Source organism: Pristiophorus japonicus, chromosome 23, assembly GCF_044704955.1.
Source record: "Pristiophorus japonicus isolate sPriJap1 chromosome 23, sPriJap1.hap1, whole genome shotgun sequence".
NCBI classification, from domain to species: domain Eukaryota; kingdom Metazoa; phylum Chordata; class Chondrichthyes; family Pristiophoridae; genus Pristiophorus; species Pristiophorus japonicus.
The window spans coordinates 46553371-46573039 of NC_091999.1; the positions used below are offsets into that span (position 1 = coordinate 46553371).

Below are 19669 nucleotides of genomic sequence, written 5' to 3' on the forward strand. Positions count from 1 at the left end.
CTAGCCTTTGTTTCCTCTGCCTTCCAAACAGTATACCTACTGTCCCTGCTCTCTAGCCATACTGTCCCCTCTATCCATCCGCACTGTCCCCTCTCTCTCTCCATCCGCACGGTCCCCTCTCTCTCTCCATCCGCACGGTCCCCTCTCTCTCTCCATCCGCACGGTCCCCCCTCTCTCCGTCCACACTGTCCCCTCTCTCTGTCCACACTGTCCCCTCTCTCTGTCCACACTGTCCCCTCTCTCTGTCCACACTGTCCCCTCTCTCTGTCCACACTGTCCCCTCTCTCTGTCCACACTGTCCCCTCTCTCTGTCCACACTGTCCCCTCTCTCTGTCCACACTGTCCCCTCTCTCTGTCCACACTGTGTCCCCTCTCTCTATCCACACTGTCCCCTCTCTCTGTCCACACTGTGTCCCCTCTCTCTGTCCACACTGTCCCCTCTCTCTGTCCACACTGTCCCCTCTCTCTGTCCACACTGTCCCCTCTCTCTGTCCACACTGTCCCCTCTCTCTGTCCACACTGTCCCCTCTCTCGGTCCACACTGTCCCCTCTCTCTGTCCACACTGTCCCCTCTCTCTGTCCACACTGTCCCCTCTCTCTGTCCACACTGTCCCCTCTCTCTGTCCACACTGTCCCCTCTCTCTGTCCACACTGTCCCCTCTCTCTGTCCACACTGTGTCCCCTCTCTCTATCCACACTGTCCCCTCTCTCTATCCACACTGTGTCCCCTCTCTCTGTCCACACTGTCCCCTCTCTCTGTCCACACTGTCCCCTCTCTCGGTCCACACTGTCCCCTCTCTCTGTCCACACTGTCCCCTCTCTCTGTCCACACTGTCCCCTCTCTCTGTCCACACTGTCCCCTCTCTCTGTCCACACTGTCCCCTCTCTCTGTCCACACTGTCCCCTCTCTCTGTCCACACTGTCCCCTCTCTCTGTCCACACTGTCCCCTCTCTCTGTCCACACTGTCCCCTCTCTCTGTCCACACTGTCCCCTCTCTCTGTCCACACTGTCCCCTCTCTCTGTCCACACTGTCCCCTCTCTCTGTCCACACTGTCCCCTCTCTCTGTCCACACTGTCCCCTCTCTCTGTCCACACTGTCCCCTCTCTCTGTCCACACTGTCCCCTCTCTCTGTCCACACTGTCCCCTCTCTCTGTCCACACTGTCCCCTCTCTCTGTCCACACTGTCCCCTCTCTCTGTCCACACTGTCCCCTCTCTCTGTCCACACTGTCCCCTCTCTCTGTCCACACTGTCCCCTCTCTCTGTCCACACTGTCCCCTCTCTCTGTCCACACTGTCCCCTCTCTCTGTCCACACTGTCCCCTCTCTCTGTCCACACTGTCCCCTCTCTCTGTCCACACTGTCCCCTCTCTCTGTCCACACTGTCCCCTCTCTCTGTCCACACTGTCCCCTCTCTCTGTCCACACTGTCCCCTCTCTCTGTCCACACTGTCCCCTCTCTCTGTCCACACTGTCCCCTCTCTCTGTCCACACTGTCCCCTCTCTCTGTCCACACTGTCCCCTCTCTCTGTCCACACTGTCCCCTCTCTCTGTCCACACTGTCCCCTCTCTCTGTCCACACTGTCCCCTCTCTCTGTCCACACTGTCCCCTCTCTCTGTCCACACTGTCCCCTCTCTCTGTCCACACTGTCCCCTCTCTCTGTCCACACTGTCCCCTCTCTCTGTCCACACTGTCCCCTCTCTCTGTCCACACTGTCCCCTCTCTCTGTCCACACTGTCCCCTCTCTCTGTCCACACTGTCCCCTCTCTCTGTCCACACTGTCCCCTCTCTCTGTCCACACTGTCCCCTCTCTCTGTCCACACTGTCCCCTCTCTCTGTCCACACTGTCCCCTCTCTCTGTCCACACTGTCCCCTCTCTCTGTCCACACTGTCCCCTCTCTCTGTCCACACTGTCCCCTCTCTCTGTCCACACTGTCCCCTCTCTCTGTCCACACTGTCCCCTCTCTCTGTCCACACTGTCCCCTCTCTCTGTCCACACTGTCCCCTCTCTCTGTCCACACTGTCCCCTCTCTCTGTCCACACTGTCCCCTCTCTCTGTCCACACTGTCCCCTCTCTCTGTCCACACTGTCCCCTCTCTCTGTCCACACTGTCCCCTCTCTCTGTCCACACTGTCCCCTCTCTCTGTCCACACTGTCCCCTCTCTCTGTCCACACTGTCCCCTCTCTCTGTCCACACTGTCCCCTCTCTCTGTCCACACTGTCCCCTCTCTCTGTCCACACTGTCCCCTCTCTCTGTCCACACCGTCCCCTCTCTCTATCCACACCGTCCCCTCTCTGTATCCACACCGTCCCCCCTCTCTGTCCACACCGTTCCCCTCTCTCTGTCCACACTGTCCCCTCTCTCTGTCCACACTGTCCCCTCTCTCTATCCACACCGTCCCCTCTCTCTATCCACACCGTCCCCTCTCTCTATCCACACCGTCCCCTCTCTCTATCCACACCGTCCCCTCTCTCTATCCACACCGTCCCCTCTCTCTATCCACACCGTCCCCTCTCTCTATCCACACCGTCCCCTCTCTCTATCCACACCGTCCCCTCTCTCTATCCACACCGTCCCCTCTCTCTATCCACACCGTCCCCTCTCTCTATCCACACCGTCCCCTCTCTCTGTCCACACCGTCCCCTCTCTCTATCCAGTGAGGATATTGTCCGGTCCTGTTGACGTGCAACCTGTCCGGCTTATACTGGTCCCACCTCCCCAGAAACGCTCCCAATGCCTCAGGAATCGAAAGCCCTCCCTCCTGCACCAAGCTCCAGCCATGCATTCATCTGCTCTATCCTCTTATTTCTGTACTCACCAGCACGTGGCACCAGGAGTAATCCGGACATTACTACCTTTGAGGTCCTGTTTTTTAATCTCTTTTCTAGCTCCCTAAAATCTGCCTGCAGGATCTCATCCCTCTTTCTACCGATGTCATTGGTCCCGATATGGACCACAACCTGTGGATGTTCATCCTCCCCCCTCAACAATGTCCTGCAGCCGCTCAGTGACATCCTTGACCCTGGCACCAGGGAGGCAACATACCATCCTGGAATCATGTCTGTGCCTGCAGAAGCGCTTGTTTGTTCCCCTAACTATCAAATCCACCACCACTATTGCTCTTCCACTCTTCTACCTCCCCGCCCTGTGCAGCTGAGCCACCCACGGTGTCGTGGACATGGCTCTGGCTGCACTCCCCAGAGAAACCAGCAGTATCCAGAACTGAAAACCGGTGAGCGAGCGAGATGCACTCAGGGGACTCCTGTCCTACTCTTGCCCCATAACGCTGAAAATTTTTTCAACTCATGTTTATCTCTTTCGAAAGTTACAAGTGAATCTGCTTCCAGCACCCGAACAGGCAGTGCGTTCCAGGCCAGAACATCTCGCTGCTTCATTAGTCCCCTCATGTAGCATCTGGTTCATTTACCAATCACATTAAATCTGAGCCTCTGGTCACTGAACTTTCTGACACTGAAAATTGTTTCCCCTTATTAAGAGGATTGGCGGGCTGGAGGAGGTTACAGAGATAGGGAGGGGTGAGGCCTTGGAGGGATTTGAACAAGAGGATGAGAATTTTAAAGCCTGAAGCGACCAGCTGTCTCCCCCAGTGCAGAATGTGACTCACTGCTAACAGAAAGGATTTTTGTTTACTTACAAAAGATGCATAATGAAGGGAAATCAATCTCTGTATCTTTAACTAACAGCGACATGAGGGAAATGAATGACCTTTAAACACCTGGTTCACTTTTTTGGCACTGAAGAGTTTGAAACTCATAATAGGAACTCCAGGGAAATAAAATACTGACAAATGTTCAAGTGTTTTGCTGACAAAAGAAATCTCGATTTAACTTTAAAAAATAAATTGTTTAACAGGGGTTCACACAGACCCACCTGATAGGCCGACTCAGGATCCACCCCTCAAGCACCGCGATTGGTTGCAGAACACGCTGCTCACTGGGCCCTCCGGCCTCTGACCTCTCTTCCTGTTGGTTCCCAGGGCAATCAATCACCACTCGCCAACATTACGCTGCCACATTAAGTTGAGGGGCTCGGAGGAAGAAATAAAATGGGGCCGTGAATCTGAGTTCAGAAATAAAATTAAAGAAGCATAATTAAATTTATAAACAAAACTATTTAAAGTAAAATCAAATTAATTGTTGCATTTAATACATCCTTCTGGGCCAAGTGGGAAACAAGTGATGTGTGGGCTGTGCAGAGTGTCTGTTCCCGGTTACACAGCGTGTCCCTGGCTCCCCACTCCAAGTGCACATGTTTCAGCTCACATCCAACTGACTGGATAAACCTCGCCCGTCTAAACCCCATCACACAAATAGCAGCATTTGATGTTTAGTTCTGCTCAACCTTTATAAACACTGGTTAGGCCTCAGCTGACACATTGTGTTCAATTCTGGGCACCACACTTTCAGAAGGGTATCTACATCTTCGAGAGGGACCAGAAGAGATTTACTAGAATGGTACGAAGGAGGAGGGACTTCAGTTATGTGGAGATACTGGAGAAGCTGCGGTAATTCTCCTTGGAGCAGAAAAGGTTAAGAGGAGATTTGATAGTGTTCAAAATCATGAACGGTTTTAATAGACTAAATAAGGAGAAACACTTTCCAGTGGCAGAAGGGTCGGTAACCAGAGGACACAGAGTTCAGATGATTGGTAAAAGAAGCAGAGGCGACATGAGGAACCATTGTATAAGCAGCGAGTTGTTGCAATCTGGAATGCACTGCCTGATAGGGCGGTGGAAGCAGATTCAATAGTGGCTTTCAAAAGTGAATTGGATAAATACTAAAGGGGCAATATTTGCAGAGCTATGGGGAAAGAGCAGGGGAGTGGAACTAACTGGATAGCTCGAACATAGAGCCAGCACAGGCACGATGGGCCGAATGGCCTCCTGCGCTTTCATTCTATGAAAATGGCGGATGATCTTATCCAGAATGCTGCGACCACATATCCCCAGAAAACCAAGACCGCCTATTTCCACCTGTGTAATATCGGCCGTCTCCATCCCTGCCTCAGCTCACCCTCTGCTGAAACCCTCGTCCATTCCTCGGTTACCTCTAGACTTGACTATTCCAACACACTCCTGGCTGGCCTCCCACATTCTACCCCACGTAATCTTCACCTCATCTAAAACTCGGCTGCCCGTGTCCTAACTCGCACCAAGTCTCGTTCACCCATCACCCCCTGTGCTCACTGACCTACATTGGCTCCCGGTTAAGCAACGCTTCGATTTCAAAATTCTCATCCTTATTCACAAATCCCTCCATGGCCTCGCCCCTCCCTATCTCTGTAATCTCCGCCAGCCCCACAACCCCCAGAGATGTCTGCGCTCCTCAAATTCTGCCCTCCTGACCATCCCTGATTATAATCGCTCAACCGTTGGTGGCCTTGTCTTCTGTTACGGAGGCCCCAAGCTCTGGAACACCCTCCCGAAACCTCTGTGCCTCCTCCTTGAAAGCACTGACTCTGGCTGGGTTCAGTTCCACACTCACTGGTTCCACTCCCCTGAAGTTACTGACTCTGGCTGGGTTCAGTTCTACACTCACTGGTTCCCCTCCCCTGAAGGTACTGACTCTGGCTGGGTTCAGTTCTACACTCACTGGTTCCCCTCCCCTGAAGGTACTGACTCTGGCTGGGTTCAGTTCTACACACACTGGTTCCCCTCCCCTGAAGGTACTGACTCTGGCTGGGTTCAATTCTACACTCACTGGTTCCCCTCCCCTGAAGGTGCTGACTCCGGCTGGGTTCAGTGCTACACTCACTGGTTCCCCTCCCCTGAAGTTACTGACTCTGGCTGGGTTCAGTTCTACACTCACTGGTTCCCCTCCCCTGAAGGTACTGACTCTGGCTGGGTTCAGTTCTACACTCACTGGTTCCCCTCCCCTGAAGGTACTGACTCTGGCTGGGTTCAGTTCTGCACTCACTGGTTCCTCTCCTCTGAAGTTACTGCCTCTGGCTGGGTTCAGTTCGACACTCACTGGTTCCCCTCCCCTGAAGGTGCTGACTCTGGCTGGGTTCAGTTCTACATTCACTGGTTCCCCTCCCCTGAAGGTACTGACTCTGTCTGGTTTCAGTTCTGCACTCACTGGTTAACATACGATATCGGAGCAGCAGTAGGCCATGCGGCCCCTCGAACCTGCTCCGCCATTTAATACGATCGTGGCTGATCCGATCATGGACTCGGGTCCCCTTCCCTGCTCGCTCCCCATAACCCCTTCTCGTTTGAGAAAGTGTCTATTTCTGATTTAATTTATACAATGTCCCAGCTTCCACAGCTCTCTGAGGCAGTGAATTCCACATCCACAACCCTCAGAAGAAATTTCTCCTCATCTCAGTTTTAAATGGGGACTCCTTATTCTATGATTATGCGCTCTAGTTCTACTCTCCCCCATCAGTGAAACATCCTCTCTGCATCCACCTTGTCACGCCCCCTCATAATCTTATATATTTCGATAAGATCACTTTTCTATCTTCTGAATTCCAATGAGTAGAGACCCAACATATTCAGCCCACTTATCTCCAGAATAAACTTTGTGAACCTTTTCTGAACTGCTTCCAAAGCAAGTATATCCTTTCGTAAATACAGAAACCAAAACTGTTCGCAGTATTCCAAGTGTGGCCTCACCAATACCCTGTACAACTGTAGCAAGACTTCCCAGCTTTTATACTGCATCCCCTTTGTAATAAAGGCCAAGATTCCATTGGCCTTCCTGATCACTTGCTGTACCTGCATACTGATCTTTTGTGTTTCATGCACAAGTACCCCCAGGTAAAAAACCGGAGTCCCTGACGATTACGTGTGCGGGAAGTGTATCCGCCTCCAGCTCCTGACAGACCGTGTTGCGGAGTTGGAGCTGAGGGTGGATTCACTCTGGAGCATCCACGATGCTGAGAATGACGTGAGTATCACGTGTAGCGAGTTGGTCGTACCACAGGGAAAGGGTCCACTGCCAGATAGGGAATGGAAGACCAACAGGAAGAGCAGTGCAAGGAAGGTAGTGCAGGAGTCCCCTGTGGTCATCCCCCTGCAAAACAGATACACTGCTTTGGGTACTGTTGAGGGGGATGACTCATCAGGGGAGGGCAGCAGCAGCCAAGTTCATGGCACCGTGGCTGGCTCTGCTGCACAGGAGGGCAGGAAAAAGAGTGGGAGAGCAATAGTGATTGGGGATTCAATGGTGAGGGGAATAGATAGGCGTTTCTGCGGCCGCAACCGAGACTCCAGGATGGTATGTTGCCTCCCTGGTGCAAGGGTCAAGGATGTCTCGGAGCGGGTGCAGGACATTCTAAAAAGGGAGGGAGAACAGCCAGTTGTCGTGGTGCACATTGGTACCAACGACATAGGTAAAAAGAGGAATGAGGTCCTACGAAACGAATTTAAGGAGCTAGGAGCTAAATTAAAAAGTAGGACCTCAAAAGTAGTAATCTCGGGATTGCTACCAGTGCCACGTGATAGTCAGAGTAGGAATCGCAGGATAGCGCAGATGAATACGTGGCTTGACCAGTGGTGCAACAGGGAGGGATTCAAATTCCTGGGGCATTGGAACCGGTTCTGGGGGAGGTGGGACCAGTACAAACCGGACGGTCTGCACCTGGGCAGGACCGGAACCAATGTCCTAGGGGGAGTGTTTGCTAGTGCTGTTGGGGAGGATTTAAACTGATATGGCAGGGGGATGGGAACCAATGCAGGGAGACAGAGGGAAACAAAAAGGAGGCAAAAGCAAAAGACAGAAAGGAGATGAGGAAAAGTGGAGGGCAGAGAAACCCAAGGCAAAGAACAAAAAGGGCCACTGTACAGCAAAATTCTAAAAGGACAAAGGGTGTTAAAAGAACAAGCCTGAAGGCTTTGTGTCTTAATGCAAGGAGTATCCGCAATAAAGTGGATGAATTAACTGTGCAAATAGATGTTAACAAATATGATGTGATTGGGATTACGGAGACGTGGCTCCAGGATGATCAGGGCTGGGAACTCAACATCCAGGGGTATTCAACATTCAGGAAAGATAGAATAAAAGGAAAAGGAGGTGGGGTAGCATTGCTGGTTAAGGAGCAAATTAAGGCAATAGTTCGGAAGGACATTAGCTTGGATGATGTGGAATCTATATGGGTAGAGCTGCAGAATACCAAAGGACAAAAAACGTTAGTGGGAGTTGTGTACAGACCTCCAAACAGTAGTAGTGATGTTGGGGAGGGCATCAAACATGAAATTAGGGGTGCGTGCAACAAAGGTGCAGCAGTTATAATGGGTGACTTTAATATGCACATAGATTGGGTTAACCAAACTGGAAGCAATACGGTAGAGGAGGATTTCCTGGAGTGCATAAGGGATGGTTTTTTAGACCAATATGTCGAGGAACCAACTAGGGGGGAGGCCATCTTAGACTGGGTGTTGTGTAATGAGAGAGGATTAATTAGCAATCTCGTTGTGCGAGGCCCCTTGGGGAAGAGTGACCATAATATGGTGGAATTCTGCATTAGGATGGAGAATGAAACAGTTAATTCAGAGACCATGGTCCAGAACTTAAAGAAGGGTAACTTTGAAGGTATGAGGCGTGAATTGGCTAGGATAGATTGGCGAATGATACTGAAGGGGTTGACTGTGGATGGGCAATGGCAGACATTTAGAGACCGCATGGATGAACTACAACAATTGTACATTCCTGTCTGTCGTAAAAATAAAAAAGGGAAGGTGGCTCAACCGTGGCTATCAAGGGAAATCAGGGATAGCATTAAAGCCAAGGAAGTGGCATACAAATTGGCCAGAAATAGCAGAGAACCTGGGGACTGGGAGAAATTTAGAACTCAGCAGAGGAGGACAAAGGGTTTAATTAGGGCAGGGAAAATGGAGTCCGAGAAGAAGCTTGCAGGGAACATTAAGACGGATTGCAAAAGTTTCTATAGATATGTAAAGAGAAAAAGGTTAGTAAAGACAAACGTAGGTCCCCTGCAGTCAGAATCAGGGGAAGTCATAACGGGGAACAAAGAAATGGCGGACCAATTGAACAAGTACTTTGGTTCGGTATTCACTGAGGAGGACACAAACAAACTTCCGGATATAAAAGGGGTCGGAGGGTCTAGTAAGGAGGAGGAACTGAGGGAAATCCTTATTAGTCGGGAAATTGTGTTGGGGAAATTGATGGGATTGAAGGCCGATAAATCCCCAGGGCCTGATGGACTGCATCCCAGAGTACTTAAGGAGGTGGCCTTGGAAATAGTGGATGCATTGACAGTCATTTTCCAACATTCCATTGACTCGGGATCAGTTCCTATGGAGTGGAGGGTAGCCAATGTAACCCCACTTTTTAAAAAAGGAGGGAGAGAGAAAACAGGGAATTACAGACCGGTCAGCCTGACATCGGTAGTGGGTAAAAAGATGGAATCAATTATTAAGGATGTGATCGCAGTGCATTTGGAAAGAGGTAATATGATAGGTCCAAGTCAGCATGGATTTGTGAAAGGGAAATCATGCTTAACAAATCTTCTGGAATTTTTTGAGGATGTTTCCAGTAGAGTGGACAAGGGAGAACCAGTTGATGTGGTATATTTGGACTTTCAGAAGGCTTTCGACAAGGTCCCACACAAGAGATTAATGTGCAAAGTTAAAGCACATGGGTTTGGGGGTAGTGTGCTGACATGGATTGAGAACTGGTTGTCAGACAGGAAGCAAAGAATAGGAGTAAATGGGGACTTTTCAGAATGGCAGGCAGTGACTAGTGGGGTACCGCAAGGTTCTGTGCTGGGGCCCCAGCTGTTTACACTGTACATTAATGATTTAGACGAGGGGATTAAATGCAGTATCTCCAAATTTGCGGATGACTCTAAGTTGGGTGGCAGTGTGAGCTGCAAGGAGGATTCTATGAGGCTGCAGAGCGACTTGGATAGGTTAGGTGAGTGGGCAAATGCATGGCAGATGAAGTATAATGTGGATAAATGTGAGGTTATCCACTTTGGTGGTAAAAACAGAGAGACAGACTATTATCTGAATGGTGACAGATTAGGAAAAGGGCAGGTGCAAAGAGACCTGGGTGTCATGGTACATCAGTCATTGAAGGTTGGCATGCAGGTACAGCAGGCGGTTAAGAAAGCAAATGGCATGTTGGCCTTCATAGCGAGGGGATTTGAGTACAAGGGCAGGGAGGTGTTGCTGCAATTGTACAGGGCCTTGGTGAGGCCACACCTGGAGTATTGTGTACAGTTTTGGTCTCCTAACCTGAGGAAGGACATTCTTGCTATTGAGGGAGTGCAGCGAAGGTTCACCAGACTGATTCCCGGGATGGCGGGACTGACCTATCAAGAAAGACTGGATCAACTGGGCTTATATTCACTGGAGTTCAGAAGAATGAGAGGGGACCTCATACAAACCTTTAAAATTCTGACGGGGTTAGACAGGTTAGATGCAGGAAGAATGTTGCCAATGTTGGGGAAGTCCAGAACCAGGGGACACAGTCTAAGGATAAGGGGGAAGCCATTTAGGACCGAGATGAGGAGGAATTTCTTCACCCAGAGAGTGGTGAACCTGTGGAATTCTCTACCACAGAAAGTTGTTGAGGCCAATTCATTAAATATATTCAAAAAGGAGTTAGATGAAGTCCTTACTACTAGGGGAATCAAAGGGTATGGTGAGAAAGCAGGAATGGGGTACTGAAGTTGCATGTTCAGCCATGAACTCATTGAATGGCGGTGCAGGCTAGAAGGGCCGAATGGCCTACTCCTGCACCTATTTTCTATGTTTCTATGTTTCCGCTGTACAGTAGCACTTGGTAATCTTTCTCCATTTAATTAATAACTTCTTCTGTGATTTTTTTTTCTGCCAAAGTGCATGACCTCACACTTTCCAACATTATACTCCATCTGCCAAATTTTTGCCAACTCACGTCGCCTGTCAATGTCGTTTTGCAGATTTTGTGCGTCCTCCTCACACATTGCATTTCCTCCCATCTTTGTATCATCAGCACACTTGGCTACACTCGGTCCCTTCTTCCAAGTCGTTAATATAGATTGTAAATAGTTGGGGTCCCAGCACTGATCCCTGCGGCAACCCACTAATTACTGATTGCCAAACTGAGAATGAACCATTTATCCCGACTCAATATTTCCTACTAAGTCAACCCTCTCATCTCCGGAATCAACCTCATGAACCTTCTCTCAACTGCCTCTCCTTTCCTCCCCTGAAGATGCTGAATCTGTCTGGTTTCAGTTCTGCACTCACTGGTTCCTCTCTCTCCTCGCCCCTGAAGGTGCTGTCTCGGGCTGGAATCAGTTCTACACTCACTGGTTCTCCTCTCCCCTTGAAGATGACGACACTGGCTGGATCCAGTTCTACACTCACTGGTTCCCCTCCATCTCCTCCCCTGATGGTACTGACTCTGGCTGGGTTAAGTTCTACACTCACTGGTTCCCCTCCCCTGAAGGTACTGACTCTGCCTGGGATCAGTTCTACACTCACTGGTTCCCCTCCCCTGAAGGTACTGACTCTGCCTGGGTTCAGTTCTGCACTCACTGGTTCCCCTCCCCTGAAGGTACTGACTCTGGCTGGGTTCAGTTCTACACTCACTGGTTCCCCTCCCCTGAAGGTACTGACTCTGGCTGGGTTCAGTTCTACACTCACTGGTTCCCCTCCCCTGAAGGTGCTGACTCTGGCTGGGTTCAGTTCTGCACTCACTGTTTCCCCTCCCCTGAAGGTACTGACTCTGCCTGGGTTCAGTTCTGCACTCACTGGTTCCCCTCCCCTGAAGGTGCTGACTCTGGCTGGGATCAGTTCTACACTCACTGGTTCCCCTCCCCTGAAGGTGCTGACTCTGGCTGGGTTCAGTTCTACACTCACTGGTTCCCCTCCCCTGAAGGTGCTGACTCTGGCTGGGTCCAGTTGTATACTCAGTGGTTCCCCTCCCTCCCATCTGCCCCGTCCCTTAAGGCGCTAACTCTGGCTGTGTTCAATTCCACACTCACTGTTTCCCCTCCCTCCCCTCTCCAGCACGCAGAGTTCAGGGAGTGAGGAGAGAGATTAAAAATCAGGACCTCAAAGGTAGTAATCTCCGGATTCCTCCCAATGTCACGAGCTAGTGAGTACAGAAACAGGAGGATAGAGCAGATGAATACCTGGCTGGAGAGATGGTGCAGGCGGGAGGGCGTTAGTTTCCTGAGGCACTGGGACCACTTCTGGGGGAGGTGGGACATGGACAAACCGGACGGGTTGCACCTTAACAGAGCCGGGACCAATATCCTCGTGGCGGGGGGGTTTGCTAGTGCTGTTGTGGAGAGTTTAAAACTAGCTTGGCAGGGGGATGGGTACCTGAAAATAGAGTCAGTAGGGAGGGGAGTAAAGCTGGAATTAGGAAGCAAAAAGAAAGAAAGTGAGTTTGGAGGAGAGAGGAAACAAGCAGGAAAAAAGTGTAAAAAAACAAGGCACTTTGTCTAAATGCACGTAGCATTTGTAACAAAATAGATGAGTTGACGGCATAAAGATACAAATGGGTATGATCTGATCGGCATTACAGAGACGTGGTTGCAAGGTGAGCAATTGGGGAATTAAATATTCAGCGGTATTGGACAATCCGGAAGGACAGACAGAAAGGAAAAGGAGGTGGAGTAGCTCTATTGATAAAGGAATGAATCACTGCAATAGTAAGAAACGATATTGGCTCAAATGATTAGGATGTTGAAACGGTTTGGGTGGAGATAAGGAACAATAAGCGGAAAAAGTCACTGGTGGGTGTAGTCGATAGGCCCCCTAACAATAACTACTCTGTTGGTCAGCGCATAAACCAGGAAATAGTGGGAGCTTGTAAAAAGGGAACAGCAATAATCATGGGTGATTTTAACCTCCATATTGATTGGACAAACCAAATTGGTCAGGGTAGCCTTGAGGAGGAGTTCATAGAGTGCATAAGGAACGGGTTCCTTCAGCAGTATGTAATGGAACCAACTAGGGGGCAGGCTATCTTAGATCTGGTCCTGTGTAATGAGACAGGATTAATAAACAATCTCCTAGTAAAGGATCCCTTGGAATGAGTGATCATAGCATGATCTGAATTTGAAATTCAGATGGTGGGTGAGAAAGTTGGATCTCTAACCAGCGTACTAATCTTAAATAAAGGAGACTATGTAGGTATGAGGGCAGAGTTGGGTAAAGTGGACTGGGAAAATAGATTAAAGTGCAGGACGGTTGATGAACAGTGGTGTACATTTAAGGAGATATTGATTGCACAACTCTCAAGAAAAATATTTTCCACTGAGGAGGAAAGGATGTAAAAGAAAAGATAGCCAGCCGTGGCTAACTAAAGAAATAAAGGACGGTATCCAATTAAAATCAAGGGCATACAAAGTGGCCAAAACTAGTGGGAGGACAGAAGACTGGGAAGCTTTTAAAAGCCAGCAAAGAATGACTAAAAAAAATGATTAAGAAAGGGAAGATAGACTATGAAAGTAAACTAGCACTAAATATAAAAACAGATAGCAAGAGTTTCTACAGGTATATAAAAAGGAAAAGAGTGGCTAAAGTAAATGTTGGTCCCTTAGAGGACGAGATCAGGGAATTAGTAATGGGGAACATGGAGATGGCAGAAACTCTGAACAAATATTTTCTCTCAGTCTTTACGGTAGAGGACACTAACAATATCCCAACAGTGGACAGTCAAGGGGCTACAGGGGGTAGGAACTTAACACAATCACGAAGAAGGTGGTACTCAGTAAGATAATGGGACTAAAGGTGGATAAATCCCCTGGAGCTGATGGCTTGCATCCTCGGGTCTTAAGAGAAGCAGCAGCAGGGACAGTGGATGCATTGGTTGTAATTTACCAAAATTCCCTGGATTCTGGGGAGGTCCCAGCGATTGGAAAACTGCAAATGTAACGTCCTTATTTAACAAAGGAGGCAGAAAAAAAGCAGGAAACTCTGGACCAGTTAGCCTCACTTCTGTGGTTGGGAAAATGTTGGGAGTCCATTATTAAAGACGCAGTAGCAGGATATTTGGAAAAGCAAAATTCGGTCAGGCAGAGTCAGCATGGGTTTATGAAGGGGAAGGCATGTTTGACAAATTTGCTGGAATTCTTTGAGGATGTAACAAACAGGGTGGATAAAGGGGAACCAGTGAGTGTGGTGTATTTGGACTTCCAGAAGGCATTTGACAAGGTGCCACGTAAAAGGTTACTGCACAAGATAAAAGTTCACAGGGTTGGGGGTAATATATTAGCAAGGATAGAGGATTGGCTAACTAACAGAAAACAGAGAGTCGGATAAATGGTGCATTCTCTGGTTGGCAACCAGTAACTAGTGGGGTGCTGCAGGGATCAGTGCTGGGATCCCAACTATTTACATTCTATATTAAAGGACTTGGAAGAAGGGACTGAATGTCGTGTTGCCGAGTTTGCTGACGATACAAAGGATGGGAGGAAAAGCAATATGTGAGGACACATAAAATCTGCAAAAGGACATATACAGGCTGAGTGAATGGGAAAAAATTTGGCAGATGGAGTATAATATTAGAAAGTGTGAGGTCATGCACTTTGACAGAAAAAAAATTCAAGAGCAAGTTATTATTTAAATGGAGAAAGATTGCAAAGTGCTGCAGTACAGCGGGACCTGGGGGGTACTTGTGCATGAAACACAAAAGGGCAGTATACAAGTACAGCAAGTGATCAGGAAGGCGAACGGAATCTTGGCCTTCCTGATCCATGTTTATGAAAGAATATACTTGCTTTGGAGGCAGTTCAGAGAAGGTTTCGGGGATGAGGGGGATGACTTATGAGGAAAGGTTGAGTGGTTTGGGCCTCTTCCCATTGGAATTCAGAAGAATGAGAGGTGATCTTATCGAAACGCATAAGATTATGAGGGGGCGGGACAAGGTGGATGCAGAGAGGATGTTTCCACTGATGGGGGAAGACTCGAACTAGAGGGCATAATCTTAGAATAAGGGGCCACCCATTTAAAACTGAGATGAGGAGGAATGTCTTCTCTCAAAGGGTTGTAAATCTGTGGAATTTGCTGCCTCAGAGAGCTGTGAAAGTTGGGTCATAGAAACATAGAAAATAGTTGCAGGAGTGGGCCATTCGGTGTTTTTGTGACCGGAAGGCTGTTTCCAGTGGGGTTCTGCAGGGCTCAGTGCTGGGTCCCTTGTTTTTGTGGTATATATCAATGACTTGGACTTCAATGTTGGGGTATGATTAAGAAGTTTGCAGGTGACACTAAAATAGGCTGTGTGGTTGAGAATTAAGAAGAAAACTGCACACTGCAGGAAGATATCAATGTACTGGTCAGGTGGGCAGTAAAGTGGCAAATGGAATTTAATCCGGATAAGTGTGAGGTAATACATTTGGGGAGGTCTAACAAGGCAAGGGAATACACATTAAATGGTACGACACTGAAAATTGTAGAGGAACAAAGGGACCTTGGAGTGTAGGTCCACAGATCCCTGAAAGTGGCAGGCCAGGTAGATAAGGTGGTTAAGAAGGCATATGGAATACTTACCTTTATTAGTCGAGGCATGGAATACAAGAGCTAGGAGGTTATGCTTGAACTGGTTAGGCCGCAGTTGGAATACTGTGTGCAGTTCTGGTCACCACATTACAGGAAAGATGTGATTGTACTGGAAAGGGTACAGAGGAGATTTACAAGAAAGTTGCCTGGACTGGAGAATTTTGGCTTTGAGGAAAGATTGGAGATGCAGAGTCCATTTTCTTTGGATCAGAGGACACTGAGGGGATATCTGATGAAAGTGTATTAAATTATGAGGGGCCTGGATAGAGTGGATAGGAAGGACCTGTTTCCCTTGGCAGAGTGGTCAACAACAAGGAGGCACAGATTTAAAGTAATTGGTTTAGAGGAGATACAAAGGGAATTTTCTTCACCTAGAGGTTTGTGGGGGTCTGGAACTCACTGCCTGAAAGGGTGATAGAGGCAGAAACACTCAGCACATTTGAAAAATACTTGGATGTGCACTTCAAGTGTCATCACCTACAGGGCTACGGACCGAGAGCTGGAGAGTGGGATTAGGCTGGATAGCTGTTTGTCGGCCGGCACGGACATGGTGGGCTGAAATGGTCTCCTGCCATGATGTAAATTTCGATGATTTTATGATTAATGATCTAGATGAAGGGACCGAGTGTAATGTATCCAAATTTGTTTAGGATACAAAACTAGGTGGGACAGTAAGCTGTGAGAACACAAGAGTCTGCAAGATATACATAGATAGACTATGTGAGTGGGCAGTAAGGTGGCAGATGGAGTATAATGTAGGGAAATGTGAGGTTATTCACTTTGGTAGGAACAACAGAAGAACAGAGTATCTTTTAAATTATGAGAAACTTTTAAACATCGGTGTTCAGAGAGATTTGGGGTGTCCTTGTGCAAGACACACAGAAAGTGAGCATGCAGGTATGCAAGCAATAAGGAAGGGAAATGGTTTGTCCTTTATTGCAAGGGTTTGGAGTATAAGAGTAAGGAGGTCTTGCTGCAATTGCACAGGGCCTTGGTGAGACCACAGCTGGAGTACTGGGCACAGTTTTGTTTTCTTATCTAAGGACGGAAACACTTGCCTTGGAGACGGTGCAACAAAGGTTCACAAGATTCCTGGGATGAGAGGGCTGTCTTATGATGAGATAGTGTGTAGAATGGGCCTATACACTCTCGAGTTTAGAATAATGAGAGGTGATCTCATTGAAGCATACAAGGTTCTGAAGGGGACTGACAGGTTAGATGCTGAGAGGTTGATTCCCCTGGCTGGACTGTCTAGAACTAGGGGCACAGTCTCAGGATAAGGGGTAGGCCATTTAAGACAGAGATGAGGAGGAATTTCTTCACTCAGAGGGTTGTGAATCTTTGGCATTCTCTCCCCCAGAGGGCTGTGGATGCTCAGTCTATTCAAGGTTGAGATAGATAGATTTTTGTATATTAAGGGAATCAAGGGATATGGAGATCAGGCGGGAAAGTGGCGTTGAGGGCGATGATCAGCCATGATCTTATTGAATGGCCGTGCAGGCTCGAGGGACATTATGGCCTCCTCCTGCCGCTATTTCTTATGTTGATATCCAGGGGACTCTAGATTTATTAGTCCCACCCTTTTTCTTTCAGGTAACATACTTCCTCTGAACCCTCATTATCTCTTCATTGAATGCCTCCCACTGCTCTGAGACTGATTTAACTTCAACAAAAGAACATAAGATTTCAGAGCAGGAGTAAGCCATTCGGCCCCTCGAGCCTGCTCTGCCATTCAATGAGGTCATGGCTGATCTTCTACCTCAACTTCACTTTCCTGCACTATTCCATATCCCTTGATTACCTTAATTTACAAAAATCTATCGATCTCTGTCTTAAATATGATCAATGACAGAGCCTCCACAGCCCTCTGGGGTAGAGAATTACAAAGATTAATGAGTAAATAAGTTTCTGCTCATCTCAGTCCTAAATGGCCAACCCCTTATTTTGAGACTGTGACCCCTGGTTCTGGACACCTCAGCCAGAGGAAACATCCTCCCTGCATCTATCCTGTCACGCCTTGTAAGAATTTTGTTTGTTTCAATGAGATCATCTCTCATTCTTCTAAACTCTAGAAAATTCATGCCTAGTCCACTCAATCTCTCCTCATAGGACAATCCTCCCATCCCAGGAATTCAGTTTGGTGAACCTTCGTTGCCATCCTCAACAGCAAGTACATCCTTCCTTCGGTAAGCAGCCAAAACTGTACACAATACTCCAGCTGCAGTCTCACCAGGACCCTATATAATTGCAGTAAGACGTCTTTACTCCTGTACTCAAATCCTCTTGTAATAAAGGCCAACATACCATTTGCTTTCTTCGTTGCTTGCTGTACCTACATATTAACTTTCAGTGATTCGTGTACAAGGACACCAAGGTCCCTCTGAACACCAACGTTTCCCAATCTCTCACCATTTCAAATAGCTGTTTCCAGTCCACTTTGGCTAAATCACATCTCAGCTTAGTAAAATTGGCTTTTCCCCAATTGAGAACTTTTATTCCTGGTCTGTCTTTGTCCTTTTCCATAACTACCCTAAATCAAACTGAATTATGATCACTAGCACCAAAATGCTGTCCCATCGATACCCCTTCCACTTACCCAGCTTCAGTCTCTAATACTAAGTCCAGAACTTCCCCCTCTCTTGTTGGGCTTGCTGCATACTGGCTAAAAAGTTCTGCTGGTTGCTGACCCCTCTGTGAAGGGAAATAGGTCCTTCCTATCCACTCAATCTGGGCCCCTCATAATTTTATACACCTCATTAAGATCTCCCCTCAGCCTCCTTTGTTCCAAAGAGGGTTGGTGGGCTGGAGGAGGTTACAGAGATAGGGAAGGGTGAGACCCTGGAGAGATTTGAACAAGAGAATGCGTATTTTAAAGGCTGATACCACCAGCCATCTCGCCCAGCACAGAATGTAACTCACTACCAACAGGAAGGATGTTACATTAAATACTACGAAAGCATAATGCGGGGAAATCAATCTCTGTCCCTTTAACTAACAGCGTCATGGAAAGAGGGAAATGAATGACATTTAAACACCTGATTAACTTGGAACTGAAGTGTCTGAAACTCATAATAGGAGCTCCAGGAAAACAAAAAACTGAGCAATGTTACATTGTTTTGTTAACAAAAGAAATCTTGATTTAACTTTTAAAAGATAAATTGTTTAACAGGGATTCACACAGACTCACCCGACAGGCCGACTCAGGATCCACCCCTCAAGCACCGCGATTGGTTGCAGAACTCGCTGCTCCCTGGGCACTCCGACCTCTGAACTCTCTTCCTGTTGGTTCCCAGGGCAATCAATCACCACTCGCCAACATTACACTGCCAGATTAAGTTGAGGGGCTTGGAGGAAGAAATAAAACAAGACCGTGAACCTGAGTGAAGAAATAAAATGAGAAGCATAATGAAATAAACAAGGATAGACAATATAAACTGAAGGGTACAATCCGAAAGGGGGTGCATGAACAGTGAGACCTGCGGGAATATGTGGACAAATCACTGAAGGTGACAGGACAGGTTGGGAAAGCAGTTAAAAAAGCTGACAGGTTGCTGGGAATCACAGAGTACAAAAGCAAGGAGGTTATGATGAACCTTTGTAAAACACTGGTTCGGCCTCAACTGGAGCATTGTGTCCAATTCTGGGCATCGCACATTAGGATGTGAAGGCCTGAGAGAGGGTGCAGAAAAGATGGACAAGAATGATTCACGAGATGAGGGACTTCAGTTCCATGGATTGACTGGAGAAACTGGGGTTGTTCTCCTTAGAGCAGAGAAGGTTGAGAGGAGAATTGATAGAAGTGTTCAAAATCATGAGGGGTGTGGACAGAGTAGATAGAGAGATACTGTTCCCACTGGCAGAAGGGTAGAGAATCAGAGGAGATGGATTTAAGGTGAATGGCAAAAGAACCAAAGGTGACATCAGAAAATCTATTTAACGCAGCGAGTGGTTAGGATCCGGAAAGCACGGCCTGAAAGGGTGGTGGAGGAAGACTCAATCACAGCTTTCAAAAAAAAAAGTTGGATAAGTATCTGAAAGAAAACATTTGCAGGGCTGGGGGAAGGGCAGGCAGTGGGACTAGCTGGGAGCAGGCAAGGGTTCGATGGGCCGAATGGCCTTCCGTGCTGTAACCATTCTCTGATTGTGTGAGCAGAACCACTCTGTTCCCTGACTCAATCTAAA

General features: G+C 48.0%; 1 pseudogene; it reads right to left on the minus strand.

Moving 5' to 3' along the window:
- Positions 1–19669, minus strand: part of LOC139235364 (zinc finger protein 229-like) — a 239924-nt pseudogene that overhangs the window by 11352 nt on the left and 208903 nt on the right.